This window comes from Acomys russatus, chromosome 6 (genome assembly GCF_903995435.1).
Source record: "Acomys russatus chromosome 6, mAcoRus1.1, whole genome shotgun sequence".
In the NCBI taxonomy this organism is placed as follows: domain Eukaryota; kingdom Metazoa; phylum Chordata; class Mammalia; order Rodentia; family Muridae; genus Acomys; species Acomys russatus.
In genome coordinates, this window is record NC_067142.1 from 33,523,576 (window position 1) to 33,546,531 (window position 22,956).

Sequence of the window (22,956 nt, forward strand, 5' to 3'; positions counted from 1 at the left end):
TGTTGCTAATGCCTGGGTTACTGCAACATCCAGTTGGTGTCTCAGCTGCTCCATTACCTTGCAAGCAGTCCCTGGTGTTGGGAACACTTGAGATGGTGTCTGGTTCGACCCCAGGAGCTTGGGCGGGGGGGGGGGGGGGGGGGGGGGGATTGCAGCAGAAAGAATTGAGCTATCATCTCAAAGAATGGCTGCAAGAGATGGGAGCTGACTGTGAGTGAGCTGGCCAGACGCTGAGGCAGGCATTGACTCAGAAGAGAGGGAAAGCTAGCTGCGTGGTGGGCCTGGAAAAGGTTGAGGGTAGTTTGCTAGAGTGTCCATCAGCTGTTGAGAGTCAGGCAGCGTCCTCAGGCCTGGACACCTGTTTCCTATCTCCTGTTCTTTGTGCAGGTGCTGGGCATTGGGACAGGAAAAGGAAGGTTGGATGGGAGGAGCTTGTGCCTGTCTGCACTCATGCAGTCCTCCAAGTCAGGGATGTCCTCCATGCGAGTCTTCCATGATGTGTCCTTGCATAGCCATTGCAGAGATGGAACCCTATTTCACAACTCCGGTCCTCTCCTTCCTGCCTCCCTTCTTAAGAACAATCTCAGCCACTTGTAACTGGAAACTTGGATTTCAAAACCGAGGAAGTAAGGCTTTCAGACATATTAAACTACTTCCTGCAGAGAAATTCTTCCTCCCAGAGGAGAACAGGAAACCAGATACAATCAAAGGCGCTCGGCACACTCTGGGGGCCAAATATTTAACAGTAACATTTCCCAGAGGAGTCTGGCTCAGGAGCCCAGAGAGAGGGCCAAATGGGGGGGGGGCTGCTTGATCCCTGTGATGTCACCCAGCACTCCAACCATGAGTATCAACTGACCCCCCTAAAGAGAGGTGAGCTAGAACCCCAGGGCCAGGCTGAGAGGCAGGGGAGGGGTGGGGGCGCGTCTCTAAACTTCCTGAATGAAAAGAGCTGGGTAAACTGATTAGGTCATTAGCGTAATGGGCCTTGCAAATAGCTCCTGGTCACTTGCTGAGGACAAACAACTCCACAGCCCAGTGGGGAAGACAATTAAGTTCCCAAGTGTGGTTCAGGAACCACCTCTATTCTGAGCTACCGCCCTTTCCCTCCTTCAGGTTCAGAGCCTCTCTCAGGGTGCTGAGGGTGACGGAAGAAACACAGTCACTGTACAAAAGGAGCTCTGGGTCTGATGGGGGAGGCCCAGCCCCAAGCAGCTGAGAAGAGCCACCTGTGCTGCAGTGCGAGGCCAAAGTCACTGTGCAGCGAATCCCCCTGCTTCTGAGGTCACACAGATACCTGGTTTCCCAGTTAGCCACAAACTCGTGCACCTTGAGAGGAAGTGAACATCACTGGCTGTGTTCTGCTGTCCCCCAAAAAAGGGGTTTGGCTCTGATCCACAGGAGACCACAGGAATGAGGTGTGGGGCGGGGGGTAGGTCTCACATCTGGGGAAGGTAGCATTTCAAGGCACAGTTGCCTGTGGCACCTTTGCCTTTCTCTCTGGTCTGAAGTGGATCAGAACACCCCTTTGAAAACAGGAGGCCCAGTGGGTGGGTCCTTAACACTGCCTGGGTGACTGTGAGATGCAGCCAACTCGTCCTCTCTCTGAAGGCCAGATCCATTGACCACCTGAGAGGTGTGCCTTGAAAAGAGGGTAAACTCGGGGAACAGAGTGCAAAGATTAATGCTGCTAGCCATGCTCTGCTTCCACTTGAGTCTCTCCAGCCTTCCGGGTAAAGCCAGGCTGAAGAAAAGACCAAGAAGCCTCACCTGCTGTGGAGTGGCTGACTCATCTAGTGGGGTGGGATGCATGCACAGACATTTTAACCTGTGTGTAGCTTCCTGGCAGCACTGTCCTTGCTGGCAGGACTGCACTGGTAAGAGGAGCGCCGTTCTTTTTCCAACAGTATGGAGAGACTTGTGGTCAGGGTTTGTTTTTTTTGGGGGGGGGGAGCACTTGAACTTCTCATAGGCCTCTCCAGCTTTGCAGACTGGACACATAGAGGGCCATCAGGGGCTCTCCAACCCAGCTAGCACACGAGGCAGGTGGAACAGGACAATGCTAGCAAGATGTAGGGTTCTCAGACTAGGAAAGAAGAGACACCCACACTGATGAAGTCAGGAACCCTAAAGGCAAGCAGACCTCCTCAGAATAGCTGGGGCAAGGTCCCAAGACCCCAGCAGTGGTCCAGGCTCTGGCACAAGTAAACAAAGCTTGGGTGAGATCTTTCCATTTGGGACAGCTGTGTAGTCATCTGGAGCACAAGGGATGGAAGAGACGTGCTACAAGTACTGGCAGGTCATGGCTCCCTTTCTAGAATGTGTCAGCCTCTCTGCCAGGAGAGCCGAGTTCATCACTAACAGAAGGAAAAGCCCTGAGATACCCTTTCCCCCAGTTTGCAGCTTCTGATGGCTCCCCAAAGGCTGTCCCTCCTCGAGGACAGTTTCCCTGCTCCAAACTGTCCCCCAGAGAGGAAGATGGACAGCAAGAGGGAAGGAGGGAGAATGGGTGCCAGCTGAAGGGAGAAGTGGATGAACGCATGTATAAAACCCAAGCTGTGTTTTCTCCCCATTAAAAGCTCGTGGCCTTGGGGGAGAAACAATTCTTTGGGCTTCGGAAGATCAGGCGATGGGGCTTGCTGAGTTTATCAGACAGCGGCTCCAGGTGACTATTTGTTATTGCGCCCAGCATGTTGAAGAAGCCCCACTCCCCCACTCCCGGATCTGTGGGAAACACAGCTTCTGGGGAGATACAGAGCAGGGTACAGGGACATCAGTGAACAAAAAGACACTGTTCAGCTTTGGAAGGCCGAGCTCGGGCCTTCCGTTTCTGTTTCACAGCCAGTTCTCTGAACCACTCTCCCAGGGCTGGGGAACCGGCTTGTTCCTGTTCTATCTGAGTGGTGATAAGAATGGGAGGGGCTTGGGAATTTGCTTAGCTCACCATTAGACCCACCACCACCACCACCCCAGGACCTCGGAGCTGTGCCCCCTGGGAAGTTCTCTTAGGCGGTACCCAGTGTACAGGCTGAAGGTGAGGAGGCCAATGTAGGAGTGCCACCCAAGCCCCTTTTCCCACCTCCCATCAGATTAACACTCAGCCTGCCTGCACTCATGACCTGTTTCCACCATAGGACCATAACTTGCCCCTGCTGGAGATAACTTTGAAGACTCTAAATTGGCCCCAAGGTCAAGGTTAAAACCAGGAAGGCAGCACCGATGAGCCTGGAGTCATGAGAGTTGAGGCCCTCATAGGGACGCTCTGCTCTGAGGAGGCAGCTACTCCCTAGAGCTCCCAGCGTCTAGCTGTTGTGCTCTGGGAAAAGATAATGATATCTGGAGGAGTAGGACAGGGTAAGTTCTCCACCCTGGAAAACACCCCCAAAGAAAGAATCTGCCTGCACCCTGAGATCTCCAAATTCACACTCAGTCCCACCTGCTGTGTCAGATGCCATGGCTCTCAGGGAGAAAGAGTCACAATGTCCCCAGCTAATGGGTTTCCCCTCCCTTGCACCCTAGCCTAGAGGTTAGAGCCCGGATTCCCAGCAGCTGGAGTCCCAGGACCTACAGATTCCCTACTGTCTCTACCGCGTGCTTTCCTGATGCTTTCTTTGTAGGCACACTGCCTTACTGGCCAGGCTTGCAGAAACCCACCATTCCTAGCCGGTAGCCACCAGCGAGAGCTGCTGCCCTGAGCTCTGCTCCCTGCCTGCGCTCCGGTGAAGGGAGTCCAGGTACACAGGTGCCTCAGAAGGTGGACACGGAACAATCAGAAATACCAGCTACTCAACAACAAGGAGAAAGCCAGTTCAGTGTCCACTCCCTAGAGCAACCGTGGAACCTGCACGCAGTAGGTACTTAATCATAGCCAAAAAGGGAAATGGAATGGTTAAAACAAAAGAAGTGGGTACTGTTAACCTGATCCAAAGTCCACAGCTCAGGAGGTCCATGGGTCCGCTGTAAGACCGTACTATTGCTGTTCTGCTAAGCAGAGACGTGTTGTCAAACTACCTCTGAAATATTTATCTCTCTATCCATAGGGTAGTGTGACTGTCAACCTTGTCAATCTGCTCTCCACACTAGGTACCAATGGATGCAGACTCCTAACTGGTTGGAGAGCTGAGTATGAGTGACTGTTGTTGACATCTCTGCACCAAATGGAACATTGCAAACCCCAGGGTTCAGGGAACATTAGGGAAGAGGGGGCAGAAAGAGTGTAAGAGCCAGAGGGCGGGAGCTGTCTTCTGGGCTCCTCGCAGCTGTGGCTGCCCGCACAAGGCCAAGCCATCAAGGTAGCTCAGCATCCCGGCAGGCAGCGCTAACTGGACTCAGTGGATTACAAAGTCAAGAGCGGAAGATGACGTGAAGGTGAGGGAGGACATGTTGGGCAGTGTCCAGCGGGGTGGGAGGGGCAAGTTGGGGTGGATATGATCAAGATACATTTATACATGTGTAAAATTGTCAATAAATAAAAGATATTCTTTTTTTTTAAGGTAAAGAGGCAGAAAGAGGAGAAAAGGAAACACAAACAACAACTTCTTCAAAAACAGCCACAAATACAGCATCTAGTAAGCCAACACAATCAATAAGCACTTTAGGTGTGACTGGAGTGGGGGGGCAGTAAGAAGCCAATCTGAGACTTCTCCCCCTCTCTCAAGACCAACACCCTTCTTGGCAGACAGAGGAGCCTGGTGCCTACCTCTCCTACAGAGGGTCCCTCAGTAGATCCCTCCAGATTTCCATTTGAAGGTCCTAACTCGCTCACTCCACTAACTTAGCTGGCTCCATGGACCGTGTAGTCACAGCTCCTTCTTCCACAAACCTCTCTCTTTACTGCCAGGCCTGAGTGGAAATGGTGGGCAGCCTTCTGTCCTGCCCTTCAGGCTGCCCAATCGTTTGCATCCAGGGGGCGAATAGAGCTGCAAGTAGCAGCTGGCAGGGAACCAGAGCAGGAGCCTGGCCAGGCAGCTTCTCTGGGGGTTGATCAATAAATCCACTTTCACTTGTTCCTTCCACTTCTGCGCAGCCCTCATGAATCACAGGCAGGCATCTGCATGACCCCGGGTGAGGGAATCTTGATTATGAGGGGTGAGGGGTGGGGGAGGGGCTTATTAGATCAAAGCCTTTCTTTTCCATCCACCATTCACGAAAACTTCCAAAGTGCCTTGCTCAGAGCTGGAAAAAAGAAAACGCTGAAAGCCAGCAGTAAGAAGACTTTGGGGAATGCACCAGGCAAGGTTCGGGAAGGACAGTCCTGCAGCCTCAGGAGGGAGTGGTATTTGAGAGTGGGAACAGGCACGTGGTGGAGCAGGGGCGGGGGGGGGGGGGGGGGGGGGGGTGTCTTCGCTTCCCAGCCAGTGTCTATTCCAAAGGCACCAGCTCCCAAGTCCCACACAAGATTGGCTACCTCCCATTCGCTCCCAACCTCACCTGCCAGACTTCTGTAGCTGGTACCCACTGTCTCTAACAGGCCAAGGCAACAGGACTCTAACATGGGCTTTTAAAAGGAACAGAGGACCTGGGGTATAGTCATGCATGCTTATGTCAGCATCTCTGTGGATGACATCACTTCTCAGAACCTTAGCCCCCTATCCACAAAGTGAAGCTTCGACCTGGAGATGTAGCTGCCTTTGGCGCTGAAGTATACAAAGGCCTCTCTGCTCTTTCCAAAGCTGCGCCAGGAGGCAGGGACCCAAGTCTCGTGCCTACTGCCTGGACCTGGAACTGCAGCTCATCAGGCACCTCTGAAGCTTACATTTCATTGTTGTTGTTTAACTTTGTTTTGGGATGATTCTAAATTTTATTTATTTTTATCAACAAATTATAATCGTACACGTTTACGGGGTACACAGCAATGCTCCAGTGTACGAACCCCTTCTGTGGCGAGTGGATCTCTGCTTTCAGAATTGCTCGAGTGGGTTCTGTTTTGTGTCTCACACGTGACATTCCCAGGAGGCTGTGGGAAACGTGAGGTTCAGGACTTTGCTCCCTCGTTCCCCAGGGTCCAGATCGGCTGAGCTTTCCAAGCTGGATGGTGGATATGAATCACCTGGGGCCCTTTTAAAATCAGATTATGATTCAGCAAGCCTGGGGTGTGGCAGGGTCCTGCGCTTCCAACAAGCTCCCAGGAAATGCCAAGACCGCTGGTCCCTGTCCTGGCTTAGCTCAGCAAGGCCCAATGGCACTCAGCCCAATATGTGACGCAGAAGTAGCTCTCCCCACCCCAGTCTGGGAAGGAGGTAAGGGAGGAAGCTCAGGAAGAGAAAGGTACTGTTTCCGATCATGCAGGAAATAGGTATTGAGCACAGGCCTGTAGGATGTAGGGAGCCAGGTGTGCTGATGCATGCCTATACTCCCAACCCCGGGGAGGATCAGAAGGAGTTCAAGGCCATCCCCTGCCACACAGCATGTTTGAGGCCAAGCCAGCCTGTGTGAGGCTCTATTTAAAAAAAAAAAAAAAAAAAAAACACTGTGGAGGCTGTTTCTCCCGATGGAAAATCATGGCTGAATACAGGGAAGAAAGGACCTGGAACCAGGATATCAGAAGACAGGAGGCAAAAAGCTACCTCAGTACCACACAAGAGCTACCTCAATACCACAGTGCATGGATACTGACATCATTTGGAAGACAGGCAGAACAGTTCTCTTAATACCGTTTTTTCCCCCGACTAGAGACTGAATTTGGGCCTTCACATGCTAGGCAAGGATGCTATCACTGAGCTATGCTCTCAACTTTTTTTTTTAAAAAAAATATACTTTGGGGATAGAGCTCACTAAGTAGCCCAAGCTGGCCTTGAACTTACTCTATAGCCCAGGCAGGCTTTGAGTTTGACATCTGCCTGCTTCAGCGCTCCTACATAGGAATGCTGCAATTTTACAGGCAGAATAATTGAGGCTCAGGGAGATGTGAAAGGCTCAAAGTTAAGACACAGCTGCCTCTTACCTGAGCCGAAGCTGAGCCCTGATTCTCCTCAAGATGTCCCTGGGTCCTCACAGCGTCCTGGCCCAGACCGCAGCCAGATCCTGCTGGGCTGCCTCACCAGCTCACTTTCACCCTTCCCCACCCCCAGGGACCTGGTGGGACCTGCTTCAGCTGCGCGGTGCTAGCAACACCTCCTGATTTAGCATCCCTGCACTTGTGACTGAAGTAGCTATGCAAATGAGCCCATTCAGGCTTTGGGGCTGGAGGGACCACTCCTAGAACCTAAGAAAACTAGGCTGGTGGTCAGGCCACGCTCATGTGCACCCATGCGTCAGCGGCCTCCGTCTCAGAAATACCAGCCTTTCCAGAGAGGCCGATTTCTCTCGCTACCTGCCAGATCCTGTACTTAAACTCCTTCTCTGCCTAGAAGCCCTCAAGGATGGGCTATGTCTCCCCCAGAGTCTGCAAACCCCTGAGGATAGTGGCCTCTCACAAATATGACCAAATCTCAGTTTTGCTACTTGCAAGATGGATGACAATTTTCAAGTTGCCTTATATCTCTGGTTCTCCACTGGTCTCTTTGTAAAGGGATGACAGTATTAGTTTGGAGGGCTGAGGAGAATCAAACATGCCAGCAAACAATCACAGAGTTGAACCCAGCATTAAGGAGACAATCAACACATCTGTGCCCCTCCCCCACTCGACTCTAAGTCTTCCTCCCATGCCAGGCAGACCCGGGGAAGGGAGGCTGGGGGTGGGGGTGGGGGAGTAGTCCTCAGTGGCTTGAAGGAAACAGTTGCTTAAAGGGAGGTAGGTGTCTGCTGATGTTTCAGGGCAAGTGCCCCTAGCACTGTTCTCAGGACCGTGGCAGAACACGCCTTCATCTGTGCTCAGGGCTTGCTGTGCCTCCTGGCCCCGCCACAACCACTTCCCCAAGATCAGCTTGTCAATTTCAGGTGTTGGCATGCTTGTGACGGAACTCCTCCAGCCACATTGTCCACTCCAACCACAGCGCGCGCGCACACACACACACACACACACACACACACACACTTACTTTCACACCCCATCCACACAGCCTACTCTCTGCCACCAAGCAGCAGGAAGTAGCATGGTGTCAAATCACAGTTTTTTTTCCATGTGCGTTCCTCCCCACAATTCCATAAAGTATATATAAGTTGATAGAGATGAAAACTGAGGTTGATTGATAGAGATGAAAACTGAGGCTGTGAGAAATGGCCGAGTAGTGGCAGGCTAGGAGACTGCCTGACACTCAGATGTACGCTGAGCACTACTTCCTTTCCCAGACCTTGTTCACCCAGGCACTGGTCCTCGCAGCAGCAGCCCAGAAGAGTCGGGCTCAATGAATCCCACTTGCCTTGCCGCAGAGGATACAGGTCCAAAGGTCTATGCGGGCAGATGGCGCTAGGCCTAGAATTCATGCCTCCTGGCATCCAGACCCACAGCAATCCCTGTGCCCAGAGTATCTGGGAAATCACCTTCTCCTAGTCTCTCCCCAGTTCACAGGGCATCCCCGTCCCTGATTGTCACTGGAGTTTCCCTTGAACTTCGCATCTTTTCTTTGCATTAGGACTGTGGATCGAGGACAGACCCCCCCCCCTCATGCCGTAACAGAGCCTGTTCCCTGAGTGTATGCTCACACTTACACCCTGTACAAAGCCCTAGAGCTATGAGGTCCTTCAGGGGGGAAGAGCTCAGTGCCAGCTTGACTGTGCGGCCTCCGTGGGCCTTCCACCCAAGTGAGCGGCTATAACCTGTGGTTTGGTCTTAGTGGAATTAGTGGGTGTTCCCAGCCTGCCTGCTGGTTGAGAGGGAGCCAGGGCCTGGAGCTGTCCACAGCTCTAGCAGGAAGCAGACAGCAAGGCACAGCTCCCTAAGGGAAGGGGCTTTCTCCCAGCAGCAGCTCCTCTGCCAAGCACTTCCCGACTCTCCTTCCCCTCAAGCCCAGCTTCTTTGGTCCTGCGGGTCTCTGCTCCACTCACAGCTCAGCAGCCAGGCATCTGCTTCCCCTAGTCCCTCAGTACCGGACCATCAAGCCACGTAGGCCAGGGATCAGCTAGAACTATTCTCCCTTCCGGTTCCTAAGCTCTTTGCCATAGGTCTTGGAATGATGCCCATTCTGTAAACTTGGGCATTGACTCCCCCAAAAGGGGTGATTTACCCAAGATCACCCACCAGTAAGTGTTGAAATCAAGGCTCAAGTCAAGGCCCTTCCCTTGTCCGGTCAGTCATTCAGTAGTTGCTGTGTTGTGCCTTAGCTTTGTTAGAGTGCTGAGCCTCCATTTCCATGTGTGAAAATGAGCTGTGTAATACAATCTGGATAAAATGTTCTACCAAAGCTCTTAAATAAAACAACCCTTGAAAGGTGTTTGACACAAGACCTGGCAATCCCAGCTCTTAAGAATCACCGTTACCGTGTTTTCGTGAGTCATTGTGTACAAAGGACGAGAGGGCTCTCAGCTGTGTACTGTGCATAGATGAAGGGGCTTGCCACTCATCACACACCACCAGTGGCTCTAAGGCCAGTGCATCCCAGAGGACCTGTGGTAAGAGGGAGCACGGGGAGCTTGGGAAGCTCCCTGGAGAAGGGGTCATCTGAGCAATGCCCAGAGTTCACGGATGGATGGGAAGGAATCAGAGGGATAACACGGTGGGTTACAGATGCTGGCCGCCATGCCTGCTGACCTGACTTCAACCTTGGAACCCGCACAGTGGAAGGAGAGAACCAAATCTCACAAATTCTCCTCTGGTTTCCACGGCCATGCCGTGGCATGCCCCCACTTTGCCCCCAAATATAATAAATAAATAAATAAGGTTCAATGAAGGGGTAGGTGTGAGATGTTCACACTTGCATATGCATAAGTTATAGATGATCTGGAGGTCAAATCCCTTGTTTTTACTCCTGCAGCTCCACAGCTTGGATAAGAAGTAGCTCGCTGTTGTGAGTTGTTCTGCAATAAACATGGATATGCAAATATCCTCACAACACTCGACTGGAGTCTTCTGGGTAAATGACCCAGGAGTAGTATAGCCAGGTCATATTGTAGTGCTATTTTTAGTTTTTAAAGGCACCTCCACACTGATTTCCATAGTGGCTGGGCTGGTTTGTATTCGCAGGAACAGAATATAAGGCCCCAGTTGTCGCTATTTGTTTTCCCCTCCTTAGCGCCATACAGACTGGGATGACATGGGATCTCAGTGTGGCTTTAATGGCCAGTAATCTCTAACAGTTTCTTTCCTCCTGTTCACAATCGCTAAGTTATGGAATCAATGCGGGAGTTAACAGAGGGATAGATAAAGAAGATGTGACATACATGTGAACACACATGGGTTGATTTTTTTTCCAGCCATAAAGAAAAATAAAATGACACCATTTTCAGAAAAATGGGCACATATGGAGATAATTACATTAAATGAATTAGGTCACTCTCAGAAAAACAAGCCACATGTCTTTTCTCATTAGTGGTTCTTAGATTTTTATGGACACAAAATCATATATGTACAGACGGCATAAAAGTAGCAATAAAATGTGTAGGAGAACAATGGGAAGTAATGGGAGAAAGGAGGAGCCAGGGATGGGAACGCAGTGAGGGATGGGAGAAGATGCTCAAAGTACATTATACGCTTGCAGGAAGATGGCCTTACATAGCCCAGTTTAAGAAATAATTTCTAAAAAGCTATATCAATGTAAAAACAGTAAACAATACAAAATGAGGGGATGGAGAGAGGGTTCAGCAGTTAAACCCCTCTGGCAGAGGACCCAGTTTCCATCCTTGGTATCCACATAGTGGCTCACAGCCTTCTGTAACTCTCTAGTTCCAGGGGATCCAATGCCCTCTTCTGGCCTCGGTGGGCACCAGGCACACACATGGTACCCATACATACAAGCAGCAAACACACACACACACAAGCAGCAAACACACACACACATATATACATATATACATATATACATATACATATACATATACATATACATATACATATATATATATATATATATATATATATATATATAAACCTTTAAATGGTAAAATTTTAAAAATGACTGCCTGAGGGACAAGGAAAGTCAGCTGGGAGCACAGGTGAGACACCCTGGAAGTGGCCTGGCCTGTGTTGATGTGGCCCAGGCTACTCTGGCATCCTGGCAGCATGCCAGCTGGCACTTGTCAGCATCCTCGCTAGACCACTGGTCTGTGCCCTTGAGGACTGATGATGTCAGAAAACACTTGACGACTTGATAAGGAACCGACGTCCTCACAATAGGGAGAAGGGTAAAGAGTTGGCAGGCTCAAAAGGAGCGCCTTGGCTGGATGCTCTCTCATCTAAGCCCTGGAGAAAAAGGAACTGAAGCGCGGCGTGGGCTCAGAAGTGGACTTCAGAAAGATCTGGATGCTTAGGGTATTGTTCTCTGATTTGTACAACTGCTGAAGGTAATGCAGGGGTCCCATGTCCCGACACCCCTCAATCCCAGACAGTCATCAGTCATTGAGGCCCACACAGATGCCCTGTAAGCCATCTGTGTGACCTCACCAGGAAGCTCTCTATCACAGCCCATCACGTGGGGGTGGCCGTTTGTGTATCCTCTGCTGGAGACAGAACACTGCTGGCAGGTGCCTATTGAACATGGTGAGTCCCCAAACAGAGTGAATGGTTTCCGGCCCAGACACAATTCACAGAGCTGCCAAGCCCCAAGGGAACCCTTGCTTCACTCCCTGGAAGGCTAGCTCCCCACAGGAGGACAAAGCTCTGGGGAGGGTGGTGCCTGCCCGAAGGACTGTTCACAGTCTAGAAGCAGAAAGTGTCACCACGCTTGGCTTCATATACAGGTGGATTGAGCTGAGATCCCAAGGGCCAGGGTCCTCATGCTCCTGTTTGCAGAGGGGGGTGCTTGGAGACCTCGATTCTCTGCACCCTGCCTCTGCATTCTTAGCTAAGCAGGTAACCATGGATTGTCCGTCTGTCTGTCCAGCTTCCTCCTGCCTTGGCTGCTCACTGCCCAATAAGCTTTTCCTTCCTGGTCTCCTGAGGATGAGCTTTCTCTCCCTCCTACACTCTGCAGACAAGAATTAAAATCACCTAGTAAGTGCCAGCCAGGTATGCTCCAGTGAGCAGGGCAGTGGGATGACCACACCCTGCCCTGCAGACAGCTCTTTCTGACACTCACCCAAGCCAAGGAAGGGTCACAGTAGTAACATCGAGTGCTCAGTGAAAAGCAAGCAAGCTCTGGCCTGGCATGGCGGTGCACATATATAATCCCAGCACACGGGAGGCTGAGGCAGGAGGATTAAGGAGACCCTATCTCAAAATATTGAAGGAAAAGGAAGGGAGGAAGGAAAGAAGAAAGAAAGGAAAGAAAGAAAGAAGGAAAGATGGACAGGGTGAGAGAAGAACCGACCTCTGGCATGTCAACAATAGTAAGAGCCCTGTTGCTGGGTGTGTACTAGGCACCAGCCCCTTAACGATGTCATCTCCGCACAGAAGCCCTAGAAAGGAAGCCCCGGGAGCCTGTTTTACAGAAAAGGAAATGGAAGGTAGAAGCATTAACCACCTTAGCCATCTCTGAGTGTCTGAAGTTGGCTTTTCACATAGGTCTATCTGCCCAAGGAGACCGCTTTCTACCCTTGGTGCCACTAGTGTATCTCCGTAAAACGAGGGAGGAAGACGCCGCCGAGAGGGTCATTGAAAACATGTCTGTAATCTCAGCTGTTGGGAAGTGGAGACAGGAGGGTCGGGCACTCAAGGTCGTTCTTAGTTTCAGATCAGCCTGGGATACATGAGATGTAGGCTCTTAAAAGGGTGGGTGGGTGGAGGGAGGGAAGCAGGGGTAGAGAGCTGTCATGGCCTTTCCTTCTTCTGTATCCATGGTCCCAGGCCTGTAGGGGTGGGGAGGGGGGAAGGGGGAGGGGTGTGTGTCTCAGAGCCCTTGGCTCTGTGAGGATAGAAAGGAAGGAGCTGAGAAGCAGCTCCTACCTTGCTGTGGCCTCTGCTTTGCTCACCGAGAGAAGAAAGCTGGGGAAGGGAAACCAGCTGTGTTTGAGAGCAGGCAGGACCCAAAACAATGCTGCCAGTCACCCTGCAAAGCCTACTTAGCTCGGGGGGGGGGGGGGGCGGGGGGGGAGGAGGGGTTAGGTAGATCCCTTCAGTGTGGATGAGCCGCTGCAGCAGGCCACGGTGGCTGGGACACAGTGAGCCCTTGGCAGTCAGGACTCCGTCATGCTACCTTCTTTGCCCCTGGTGAAGGGTTTTCTGCTTACTGACTGGCCATCTTCCGCTACATTAGCTGCCACTTGGCCACTCAGTGCCCCACAGCAGCTGTGAGAGGACTGTAGTGGTTAGGGTGACAACACATCCCTAAACACAGGGTACAGGCCAGCAACTCAGGAAAGAGAAGTGAGTCTCTGCAGATACCCTGTCCAGGACAGGATCCTCTAGGGTAGGGACACATTTGGGACAGGAAATAGTACCCAGGAAGCCACTGAGACCATTCTGAGTGAAGCCTGCCAAAGGGCAGGTCCCCCTACTCTGCAATCTCCTGGGCTCTTTGGGAAGGCCAAAGCCATGTGTGACTATTGTCATCCCTCAGGTCTTAGCCTAAGGAAGCCAATGGCTTCCCGAAAGTGGAGTGGAAAGAAAGCAGCTCAAGGGGCTGGAGGTGCCCAGGAAACTGGTTGGGAGTGGAAGGATCCTATCCCTAAGGCAACTGGGGGTGAGGAAGTGAATGAATCAGCCCCTCGAGAATCAACCACCCCCCCCCCCCGTTTTCCTCCTCATTTCTAGCAACAGCACTGCCACCCTCTAGGGGGTTGGCACCAGTACCCACAAACTAAAGGGTGGCTTCCTTTAAATGTCTTCCGGTGGTTGTTAGGTGCCTAACAACTAGTGTCAGACCCTATTGTGCCCATGGCCTTCCAGTTCTGTCCAACTTCATGGCTTCCTCCCCTTTGAAAATGTATTTTGAATTATGTCATTCCCGGCTCAAATCACCCAGAGGCTTCATTAGGCACTTAGAATAAAATCCAAGCTCTTGACCGTGAACCAACCTCTAACCCTGATAACATACACATCTTATCATGAATCTGGTACTTCTGAGCTGCTGATGGATGACCTCTCTGCCTCCTCCTCGCCTGTGCTTGTGTAGACGAACATAGCTGACGTTAAACTCAGGACAGCAAAACTGAGAGCACGTCAAAAATCATCCCCAGGAGCTTCAGGGGAGTCCTTCATGCTGCCCCCCAAGGGATGATAGACTTTTGGATTCTAGTCACTTCCCATTTCCTAGAAAAGTAAGTGTTCCACATTTGCTGCTCTCTCTAACACCTCCTCCTGCATCCCTGCTCTTGACTGATTTCCTGACTTCCCACTTCATGAGAAAGAAGTCTGCAATGAGCCACTCAAGGGCCTCCAGCCTCCTGCTCGAGTCGGTCTCTTCAATACTGCCTTAGCTCCAGCCCTTCTTGCGACACAAGGACATGGCTCCACCCTCAGTAGATCACTCACTGCTGGACCACTTCAGCCAGTACAGCCACCACTGATCTCCCCCATCTCCAGAAACAATACAAAGCAAAGCGCCCCGTTGTCACATCTGACTTGCTGTCCCCATGACTTTGCTTTCTTCGCAACAAAATCCCTCAGATGGCAGTCTGTACCAGAAGCCTCCGCTCCACTCCTTTTCTCTGGGAGACTTCTGCAGTCAGTCTCTCTATCCACCCCCTCTGCTGGCATCACTCTTGTCCCTGTTGCCCATGCTGAGCTAGCCGTGTCCAGTAGTGATTCTTGGGCGTCCCTCCCACATCACTCGGCAGCATTTGGAACAACCGATCTCCCGCTTCTCTGTGGTATGCTTTCTATACCTGGCTTCCAGGACACCCCCGCCCCCCTACACACACTTTTGGCTCTGTGTTCTCTTCCTCCATAGAAGCCTCTCCCTGATCTCCTTACTGCTCAGCGCTCAGACACACCACATCCCACTTGCTTAAGACTCAATTCCCATTGCTTCTAAAACCTGACTCTCCCGAAGCTTTGTCTATCTCAGATGATGCCAACTCCACCGTCCCCGTTGCTTAGGATGAGGAGTGCCTGTGTTGACTCCTCCCCCTCATGTTAAATCTCTAGCTAAATACACAAACACAAGATTTAAATGTGCTGAAGAAACAACCAAGGATGAGTAAGGTTGGGGTGGCTAGGGTGGGCCTGGTGAGAAAGGGTTACAAGGTAGACTAGATGGCTTCTTTGGACAAAGCTCTAGAGGTGAGGGGACATTCCACACAGATATCAGGAAGACACGCCATGCAAGGGAGACAACCAGAACAAAGGCCTGGGGATAGGAATGTACTTAAAGAATTCAGGCTTCCACAGGGAAGCCTGTGTATTGTGGCGATAAAAGGGAGAGTGGGGAAGGTAGGGAGTCACGGAATCCATATGCAAATCAACTGGCTCTTTCTTGCTCTATCCAGAACCTCAACAGATCATAGTACATTGATAATGTGGAATTCTAACAGGAAGCAAGGGAGGAACTGACAAGTTCACACTGAAGCAGAGATGAAGGCCAGCCATCTTTCTGGGCTTCAGAAGCCAGAAAAGGTACGCACTGCTTGTTTCTGTTTATAGATGCTTAAGAGCAAGCAAAATACACCTAAGGGACAAAAGTCAGAGGAGTGGTTATTTTGGGGAGGGTACTAACTGGGAGAAGTTCAAGGACCCTTGTAAGGGTGCCAGGAACATTCTAAATGTCTACCTGAGCGATGACTAAGAATGTACGTATGACAAAAGTTAGCTGAGCTGCTACTTGCCACATAGGCACTTACTGGACGAAACTCCTACTTCAGTAAATCTAAGAGTGCACAGTCAGACTCAGCCACCTGCCCTCACTGCTCAGAACCAAGCTTCTTTTGTTCCGCACTCCTGAGCCAATGTGATAGCTCCTGACCACTCTCTAGTTTGCACCCTGGCCCAGACGCATGAGTTAAGCACAGGAGTCTTAGGGACCAGATGATGTCCCCTTCTTCTCTGCTCCCAGGTGGAAAGTGGCTCCAAGCTCCTTCAGAATAAAAGTCGTCTAGAAGCGGACTAGCCACTGGTCAGCATGCACTCCTTACCCTCCCCACTCTCCTTTTATCACCATATCTCAATACACAGGCTTGCCTGAGGTGCCTAAATGCTTCAAGTACATTCTTACCCCCAGGCCTTTGTTCTGGTTGTTTCCCTTGCATGGCGTGTCTTACTGATATCTGTGTGACATATCCCCTCCCCTCTAGAGCTTTGCTCAAAGAAGCCATCTGGTCTACCTTGTAACCCTTTCTCCCCAGGCTCAGCCTACCCACCCCAAGCTTACTTACCCTGCTTGTTCCTTCAGCACATTTTACCTAGATTTGACTAGATCTGTGATTCTCAACCTGTCATGACCCCTTTGGGTGTTGAACGACCCTTTCACAGGGGTCACCTAAGACCATCAGAAATATCAGATATTTACATTAAGATCCATAACATTAGCAAGATTACAGTTATGAAATAGCATTGAAAATAATTTTATGGTTGAGGGTCATTATAACGTGAGGAACTAAATTAAAGGGGCACAGCATTAGCACTAGATTAGACCTATCTATGTTCAGGTCCTGGATAGGGACAAGTGAGAATGACCAGTCACCCTTCTTACTCAAAAGTCAGGGAAGTTCTGAGAGCAAACGACAGGAAGATAGTCCCAAAAAGTATCTCTCCACCTGACCTGGACTGAAGAGATTGACTGTGCACATAGGGACCAGGTGCCATGGCGCTCAAGCTCTGACATCCGCTGGGCATCAGTCTCTTGCCACCCCTACTCCCAACATAGGTTGGGAATGTCTCCACAGCAAGCCATAATCTCAACAGTGACTGAGAGTTTCCAGGCAGTATGGACCAGGCTGCACATCCCTCTGCATCTGCAGCCCAGCCAAGTGCCTGGCACTGTCCCCCAACCCCATCTCTGTGATCCTGCTTGGTGAAGACCCACCAGGAAAAAGGCTACCCCAATCTATTCTTTGGGGGTCAAGGAGGGTCTTATCTAGCTGTCCCACCTACTTGTCTACCTTCAGGCCAGTGATTCCAGTGGGGGATGGGTAAAAAGCCGCTCACCCCTGCCACCTCTTTCTCCCCCATTCCCACCACCTTTGCTCTATAACAAGCAGCAACGTCTCCTGGGCTCTAGTTAAGCCCAGGTTAAAGGAGTGATTCCCAGTCCAGAAGCTGTGTGCATCTCTTTCCTCTCAGCTCTGTTCCTTGTGTCTATGCCCTCCTGCCTAACAGGGCCAACCAAGAAATACTACATACACACCAAGCCCTTCATTCTGGAGACTGCTCTCCTTGATAAAAGGCAAAGAAACAAAATGGCCAGGCCTCAGGAAATAAAGAATGGATGCTAAAGACTAGTCCGTGTAGTCCTGCCCCACTAGCTCAGAAGAGCAAATGGAATGAAGAATACAAGATGTCTCCTGGGACGTTGCAGAGTGGGTGAAATGCAAAAGTGGAGGAAGGATGAAAGGAGTTGGGAAATATTTAGCCTCATAGGAAAATACTTCCAGACAGAGGCAAGCTATTACCCGGAGGACCAGTCCAGGGTTCTAGACTTTGGTGAGTCCCTTGAAACAATGTGAGTTGATGAAGTAGCTTTGTCTGTTTGTTTAATATTTTTATTTCCTTATAGTTATTAGTCATTCATTCATTCATTATCTCCTCTACCGTGTGTGTGTGTGTGTGTGTGTGTGTGTGTGTCTGTGTGTGTGTGTGTGTGTGTGTGTGTGTGTGTGTCTGTGTGTGTGTGTGTGTGTGTGTGTGTGTGTGTGTGTGTGTGTGTGTGTTACCTGTGTGGAGGTCAGAGTACAAATCAACTTTCAGGAATCCATTCTTTCCTTCTACTATGTACACCTCAGGGTTGAATTTAGGTTATCAGGCTTGTCAGCAAGTACCCTTATCAGCTGAACCATCTCTCCAGCCCCTGAAGTGGTTTTGTAACAACAATCATAATAATAATAGTAGTAGTAATAGTACTCAAAGTAGCCACCTATTTAAAGACAGATAAATAAGATGTGCTACACAGATGTTAATGTATCCCAAAGATGTCACAGCATGTCTACTCCATGCCAGACATGGACGATACCTGAGTGTGTAAGCAGAGCATCCTGGAGCGCTGGGGCTTTCCCAGATCCCAGAGGGAAGTTTTAAGTAGAAAACTCCCAGGGCCTGAGGTAATATGCAAGGAGACACACACATCTATTCCAAGTGTCTAACAAAGTGAACCTGGCTGGCAAGAGCAGGGTGGCGGTGGTGGAGGGGGAGCGGAGTCCCTGAGGAAAGGCTATTTTAGCCGAAACTTAAAAGATGAGTAATAATGCAATTTTATACTGTCATAAAAGCTCTCACAAAAGAATTTTAGTTGCTATGTGGAAATGTTTGCAACGTGATATTAAGTGAAAAAAGATAGGATTTAAAACCATATATAGGTGTCTATATGCCATATGCAAAAATAATGCAGCTAAATATATACACATGTGTGTGGAAAAAAATTTCTGGAACACCAAAATGTTAACAGTTGTCCTCTGTAGGTGGAAGAAGAACTGGGGGATTCGTCTGTCTTTCTTCGTCTCATTTATTCTTATACGGGTGCTTTGATGCTCTCAAATAAATGTTGAATAACTGGGTGCAGCCCCTAAGGCTCCATTTGGGGCGGCCCCTGGATGGATAGGCTTCTCCACAAGGCTCCTCAGTACAAGTAGCCCCACAGGCACACAAAGGCTTTTGGGAAGGCATCCCAGTGTAGGGGGAAGAAGGGATGCTTTCACCCATGCAATGAACTCAGACAGCCCTGCAAGGAAATCCTTGTATCTTGGTGCAGCTGCATCTGGCATAATCACCTTCAAGCTGCCCCAGCACAAACACAAAGCCACTTCCCTCACGTCCCACAGCCTGCCACTCATCCATTGACCCAACACACTGGAGCTACATCTTCTTTTCCACACTGAAAAAGAGTCTGATTTGGGAAGAGCACAGTTTCCTGTCCAGTGATTCCCCCCAACCCCCAGCAAGGCCTGGCTTCCCTGGCCTTTGGTTTCCTCTCCATGGCTTCCTATGGCTGCTTTTTTTTTTTTTTTTTTGCCTCATGAGCTCTAGCCTATGACTAACACATCCTTAGACAGAGCAGCTGGAGACACCCTGCTTTTGGGAGCAGATGGAGAGACCCAAAGCAACTGTCCTGGGACACAGAGGTCACAGATGGCTGCTGGGGTGTTGATAGTACATGAATCATTTTAGTTGTCAAGTAAATAGATAAACAAGGCCCAGACCAGATTTGCAGGGGGGGGGGGGTTGGGCGGGGCGGCGGGAGGCGGGGGGGCTGCTAAATCAATGGCCAAAAGCAAACACATCTTAATCTACCAGATTTCCTTTCCTCTCCAAGCTCCACCCAGCATACCTTGCCTCCCAGACACGCCTCCAGCTGTGGGCAGGGGCTGGGCTTCCAGGGACTCACTGCCCACTACAGTGAAGAGGAGGGGGAGGTGCTGAGTCTGAGCCAAGCCAGCGCACAGACTCGGGACAAAGCATGCGGTGACAGCTTTGGGGAAACCAGGGCTTACATCCTACAAGACATCTGCTTAGGTCCAAAGCATGAGCCGTGGCCTTACAGGTTAAAGCATCCGTTAGTGGGGCCTGGATCCCGTTGCTGACAGGCGGCTTGTCTGAGAGAATCATTGAACCTTTCAGGCCTCTGATCTCGGTTTAATCTGAAGACACGATAGAACAATGCCACAGTAACCTCCACCACTGAAAGGCTACAAATGGTCAATGGGATAAAGTACACACAAAACAAAACATGGCTATCACATGATCAATCACCAGGAGTGGAAAAAAAAAAACCAACACAAAATCTGCTTGGGGTTCCCCTCAGGAACCAGGAGGAGGAAGAACCACAGAGGGTTAGAGCCAAAAGGAACCTCGCTGACCTTGAATGCAGCCATGTTTATGGCAGAGAGAAACGTTTGGGATGGTGGGGGGTAGCTTCCAAGGCTGTAAGGTTCGACCTCAGGTCTATGCCCCAAGCCCTGCCAATGTTTGCTTCACTGCAACCCGCCTGGCCAAGGACAACCTTCTCACAGACACCAAATTATTACAGAGTGCCAAGAGAGCCTTGGGTGAGGAGGTGGGGAGATAAATAATGAAGAGTCCCTGAAACTAGGAGTGAGGAGAGTAGCTTCTCAATTACAAGCATGGGTGGGTGCTGTGCAACACATAAAAGACTACAATTTATTTATTTATTTTTAGGTTGTTTTTTTTTTTTTTTTTTTGGAGACAGGGTTTCTCTGTGTGGCTTTAGCTGTCCTGGACTCACTCACTTTGTAGACCAGGCTGGCCTTGAACTCACAGCGATCCACCTGCCTCTGCCTCCCGAGTGCTGAAATTAAAGGCATGCGCCACCACTGCCCAGCTAAGACTACAAATTATTGCCCATCAACTACCTCAACTTCCAAAATAATGGAGATGGGTCACACTATGTGAAAGTGAACCCCTTTTCTCTCTCAGCTTTCTGCTAAGTGGAAGGAAATAAAGCCTGTGGTTGACTGGCCAACCTAATCCTTGACTATGAAGGTCTGCCTGACTCCTATGTCCAGATGGCCAGACACAGCTCACCAACACTTAGTGGTGTTATTCTCAGGGCCAAGAGCCACATCAACCTTTGCCTAGCATATCGTGGCAGGAAGCCCGGTGCCTGAGGGCTCAAAAGCCTGGCACCTCACTGACTCCAGCTGCCCAGAAGGATCCAGAGCATTCTGTACCCTCCTGCAGGAACCTGGGCAGTGACAGGGCTGGATCTAGAGTGATCAACAGCTTGGCCAAGAAACCTAGTTTAGGAGCTAAGCTTTAACCTGAGGCCCTTCTTCATGGGCGAGGTTAGAGGGCCGGGAAGAACACGTCTGAGCCAGCGGTGGGGGCAGCTGTGGGCAGAGCTCTGAAGTAGAATGGGAGCTAGGCCTAGTCCACAGCAAGAAGGCTAAAAGTTAGGCCCTCCAAACAGCCTGCATGAGACTCCTCCATGTCCCTCATTACCCGCCCCCCCATGGAAATCCAGTCATTTCTATCAACATTTACAGAGTGCCAAGAACTATACATTGCTACTGGGCATTCTGGGTAATTCCCAGAGACAGACAAGATGTGGTCACTGCCCAGGTGATTGCCTTTGAGGAACTGGCAGTTTGCCGGGGAAGGAAAACATGTACAGATATAACTTAACAGTTCTTTGACACCTTCTTGGACTGTGGGGTGTGTGTGTGTGTGTGTGTGTGTGTGTGTGTGTGTGTGTGTGTGTGTGTGTGTGTCCATTTAAGAGCACACATGTTTGGGTTGGGGAAGCAGCTTGTCTGTTCAGCCCCAACTCAAGCCAATCTATTAATCATGAAGCTAACTTTCTCATTTACGGCCTGCATGCAATATGTCCGGCATACAAACTGCTATATATTCTTCCAGGAATCCCCCGGGCAGTGATACTATTATTTCTGTCCCCTTTTATAGATGAAGAAATTAAAGTTTCAAGCGGTTACATAGGTGACTCTCTCAAGGTGACACAGCTAGGCATTCGTAAAAGCCTTCAAGCCCAGGCCTGCATTAAATTCTGCTTGTTTCCCACCTCTGAGGACTGTTCACCACCACCACCACTTTCAAAGCAACAGCAGCTGCCTCTGGGAGGAATAAACCTGTAATGGCTACCTTCATTCCCCAGGCCCACAGGGTAAGGAGGGCACACTCTGAAACCTGTGACCTCCGTGGCATCAGGACAGGGCCTTTAACTTGCCTTGGCACCCACTCAGCAGGCAGACTTTCTTGAGCAGCCTTCCTCTGTCTGCCCATCGGCGTGCATTCCTAATGTGGCCGCACTGTTGTAATGGTCGAGCACTGAGGCCCAGCCCATCTAATGGACTCAGACTAGCTTGACTGATGCAGGCCAGCAGCAACCAGGATTTAATGGCAGCATGGAAGGTCCTGGGAGCTGAGCTTATGTGGCCTCCGGGTGTGTTTCTTTTTCCTCTGAGCAGCAGCAGCCTGCACCCAGCCTTCCCTAGTGGCTGCAAGGGAGGGTTCATTAGGGGTGGGAGCAAGAGGCTGACAAGTGGGGGGTTCTAGTCACAGGGATCAGAGGGAGGGCATGGCTGAGTCAGGCTCACCACACCTGGCTCTGGAAAGTGCTCCAAACCTGCTTCTTCTCTTCCAGTTCCTGCTCCACCTCCCTCACTGGACACAAGGAACGTGTGACATGAAAAGAGGCTGGGAAAAGTTAAACGTGCATGAATGTGACCAAAGGGAGTACTCTGGGTGCCGGGGCCTGCCCAGGCAAGCTGCCAAGTGAGACCAGAGGCCCCATGTCCCAGATAGGGGAGCTAGGAAGCTGCACAGAACGGCAGGTGATAGAGATGGCTAAAGCTCACCATTAGAAACCCTACTGATGACAAGAATTCAAAGACGGGGGAAACACACTCAAAAGAGTGTCCTAGCAGAGCTGGTTCCTGGCAGTATGCCCAGGCACTTGCTGGCACTTGGTGACCCAGGCACTGACTGGTGCCAAGATTATGGCTTGGTAGGCCAGAGCAGGGAGCCACAAGGTAAATGGACCCCCCACGATGAGGATGGCCACCATTAAGCTTCCCAAGCTGAGGTGCCTAGAAACGGCAAAAGCACCCCTGAAGGCAGCAGCCAGAACAGGAAGGGCAGCCACCAGCATTCTCCCTGCCTGCAAAAGAGATCCCATCAGTGGGAGCTGGGCAGAGGCAACTACCCTCTGGGCTCAGCAGGACAGCCTAGAGGGTGGAGCTGGCTGGTACAGAAGCCTTTGCAGAACAAGTGAGCTGAAGAGTGTTTTCCGGAAGCCAGCCTGGTCTGGCCCAAGAGGCAGCAGCACCCCTGGCACTTGTGTGCCACCCTCAACATGTCCTCAACTCTCCCCCGGAGATCTTCTCCCCTCCTCCCTGGGACTTGCAGATCCGAGAGCGTTCCCA

At 50.7% G+C, this 22,956-nt stretch overlaps 1 protein-coding gene across 5 annotated transcripts in view; it reads right to left on the reverse strand.

Annotated features, from left to right (window-relative positions):
* Adora1 (adenosine A1 receptor) overlaps window positions 1-22,956 on the reverse strand; it is a 33,654-nt gene that overhangs the window by 8,889 nt on the left and 1,809 nt on the right. The window lies entirely within an intron of this gene.